General features: G+C 30.1%; 1 non-coding gene across 1 annotated transcript; it reads left to right on the forward strand.

The window, feature by feature from the left end:
• The first annotated feature begins 1,897 nt into the window (after positions 1-1,897).
• On the forward strand, positions 1,898-2,017 carry LOC145934598 (5S ribosomal RNA). The gene has a single exon (XR_014425065.1). It is a non-coding gene; the product is annotated as a 5S ribosomal RNA (ribosomal RNA).
• Positions 2,018-3,517: the final 1,500 nt, after the last annotated feature.

The raw sequence follows: 3,517 nt of genomic DNA on the forward strand, positions 1-3,517 counted from the left end.
AAAGATTTTGATTTTAAGAAACATCTTCACATAATTGATTCGTTAATAGCTCAGTTTGACACGCGTTTCAGTGACTTTGAAACGCTTAGAAAAGATCTTATTCTTTTTGAAAATCCTCTGACAGTTCAAATTGAAGAACAAAATTTAAAGCTTCAAGCAGAACTTTGCGATTTGCAAAGTGATTTATCTCTTAAAACGCGGCCGGAAAAAGGAATAGACTTTTTTAAAATTTTAGATGCATCAAGTTATCCAAGATTAATAAATTTCGGACTTCGAATCTTTTCAATGTTTGGGTCCACATATTTGTGCGAATGTTCTTTTTCAAAATTAAAATATACAAAAACTGATAAACGTCCTTCTTTGAGCGATGCATCTTTAGCTTCGCTGATGCGAACTTCTTCTTCTAATATTCCCGTCGATATTGCGTCTCTTGTAAATTCATGTAAACGGCTTAGAAAATCGAATTAATATTTATTCTGTTTTTAACTTTATATCACTTTTTTATCACTTTTATAAAATTTTTCTTTCCACACGAATCATTATTTGTTGTTGTCCTCTTTAGTGGAATAGGCCTACTGGGGAAACCACTTTAAAAAAAACGCATTAACAATAGTACCTCATGGGTGATGTGGAAACCTATTGTCTCCTAATTATATTATAATTATAGTTTTTTATATATAAATTTTATAATTTTTAATATATAGTTTTTATATACATATAATTATGCAGCAGACGTGTCTTCGATTAATCGAAATGTATTTTATTATATTCATATTTATATTCATATTTCAAAATATATATTGCGAAAATAAGTAACATGATTTTACGTTTTACGTAAACGTAAATTTATATGTAACAGCGCGTTAAGAGCTTTAAATAAAACACAAATATTTTAAATTATTACAGAACACATATACGTGATTAATAATAGAATAATAACTATTTGTATTATTAATACAAAATAAAAGATTGAATAGAAAATTTTAATAATAACTTTTGCTATTAGAATGCTAATTGTGCTATTACGTTTGATACGCACGTTCCTGAGACTATGGCCTAGTTTACACCGATCGTTTGATACGCGTATCAAATAGTAAATAACTATTAAATTCGTTTATTTATTGGCTGATCAGCTCAAATGCACTACTTGATACGAGTATCAAATGATCGGTGTAAACTAGGCCTATGTGCCGCGCTCCTTAGTTACGAGCGGCCGGCGCTGCGTTGCTATGGCGCGAGCGAGGAGTAGGGGCAAGAGGCGTGCGTCTCGAAATCTCGCCGTAAATGGCAAGTAAATCCCAGCCAAGATCCCAGCACTGATGTAGATCATTCTTACAAATATTATAAAATAAATAAATAAGAGCGTATTACTATTTTTATTTTTTTCGTAATTATAGTTACAAATAAAAAATACATTCTTATATAAAAAAAAAATTTTTTTGTTATTTCGTTATTTGTTATTTTATATAATTTATAAAAATTAACAAATAAAATATTAAATTAAAAAATTTTAAAGTTAGGACATTCTAATTTAATATTATACGTTATAATTTTATGTAAAAAACCAAAACAAGTTAAAAAATTACATTTTATTATCGACCTTTTTTAACTTTTTTGGTTTTCTACATAAAATTATAGCGTCCGCAGTTTGTCATTATTAGTACTTTAATCGTGGAAAAGCATTTATTATTCTATTCAACCAATAAAGAGAAAAGGGTGCAGAAAAATATCGTTCTGTCGGTAAGATAGGACGGGGTCAGCATCCTCTTAACAATAATGATATATATTTTTTGTTTCAAATATATAGAAAAATTATAATAACGATAAAAAAACTTTTTTACAATCGTCTTAAAATTTTCAAGTTATTATTTTTTCATCAATTAAAGGTATTACCATCGTCAACGGTCATACCACGTTGTAACGCACCAGTTCTCGTCCGATCACTGAAGTTAAGCAACATTGGGCATGGTCAGTACTTAGATGGGTGACCGCTTGGGAACACCATGTACTGTTGGCACCATCTTTTTTTTTTGCTAATTCAAAATCTTAAGGGGATCCTAAAGCCGCTTTTTATTTTACCGATAAATCGAGAAATTGGATTGACAACTAATCTTTTTATTGATTATACCAGAGAGAAACATGAGAGCGGCCACCACGATTCAGCGGACGCGTGTACTAATGCGCCCCCTGAGAAAGTGTATATAAACTACGTCGTTACACTCGGTAAAAAGCGTGGTAAATGGTTCGAATCCGTGATATGGTTCATATCCGAACTACTCGGATAAGAACCGAGTTGAGAACTAAACAGATGAGTCAGACAAGGACCAACAATCCATCGCTCTGGCTTTGTCTCACCAACGATGAGCGTCTCGTGGACTCGTGCGGCGGCAGGCACGAGATTTCGTCTTTCGCGCGTACGTTCCACGTAATTCGAGAAGGACAAAATTTTATGACGTTAAACTTTTGGCAATATATAAAAAATTAAATATATATTAAATATAAGGTGTAAAATCAGATTATAAGTTAAATAAAAATTATATCCAGTTTCCTGAGTACATTAAAAACATTGTTTTCTGACAGTGCACATTAAAAAAAATTGTTGAATTAATTTTGTTTTACATGAATAAATATTCTAATTTGCATAAATAATAACAAAAAAGTGCGAGTGACGGGAATCGAACCCTACTCACAATCAGTAACGTGATAACCACGGACTTAAGTGTACGTACTACGAGTCAGTACTCTGCGTTGATACCACTGCTTTTTATTATTTATGCAAATTAGAATATTTATTCGTCAAAACAAAATTAATTCAACAATTTTTTTAATTTGCACTATCAATAAAGCGTTTTATTATTTGTTTCATTTTATATTAAATATAACGTGTAAAATCAGGTTATAAGTTGAATAAAAATTATATCCAGTTTCCTGAGTAAATTAAAAAAAAAGTTTTTTGAAAGCGCAAATTAAAAAAATTGTTGAATTAAATTTGTTTTACATGAATAAATATTCTAATTTGCATAAATAATAAAAAAAAAGTGCGAGTAACGAGAATCGAACCCGACTCACAATCAGTAACGTGATAACCACGGACTTAAGTGTACGTACTACGAGTCGGGTTCAATTCCCGTCACTCGCACTTTTTTTTTATTATTTATGCAAATTAGAATATTTATTCATGTAAAACAAATTTAATTCAACAATTTTTTTAATTTGCGCTTTCAAAAAACTATTTTTTTAATTTACTCAGGAAACTGGATATAATTTTTATTCAACTTATAACCTGATTTTACACGTTATATTTAATATAAAATGAAACAAATAATAAAACGCTTTATTGATAGTGCAAATTAAAAAAATTGTTGAATTAATTTTGTTTTGACGAATAAATATTCTAATTTGCATAAATAATAAAAAAAAAGTGCGAGTGACGGGAATTGAATCCGACTCGTAGTACGTATACTTAAGTCCGTGGTTATCACGTTACTGATAGTACTCTGCGTTGATACCACTGCTT

The sequence above is a fragment of the Prenolepis imparis genome, unplaced genomic scaffold (assembly GCF_030444845.1).
Source record: "Prenolepis imparis isolate NDT839.2.m4 unplaced genomic scaffold, iyPreImpa1.0 SCAF_3, whole genome shotgun sequence".
NCBI lineage: Eukaryota > Metazoa > Arthropoda > Insecta > Hymenoptera > Formicidae > Prenolepis > Prenolepis imparis.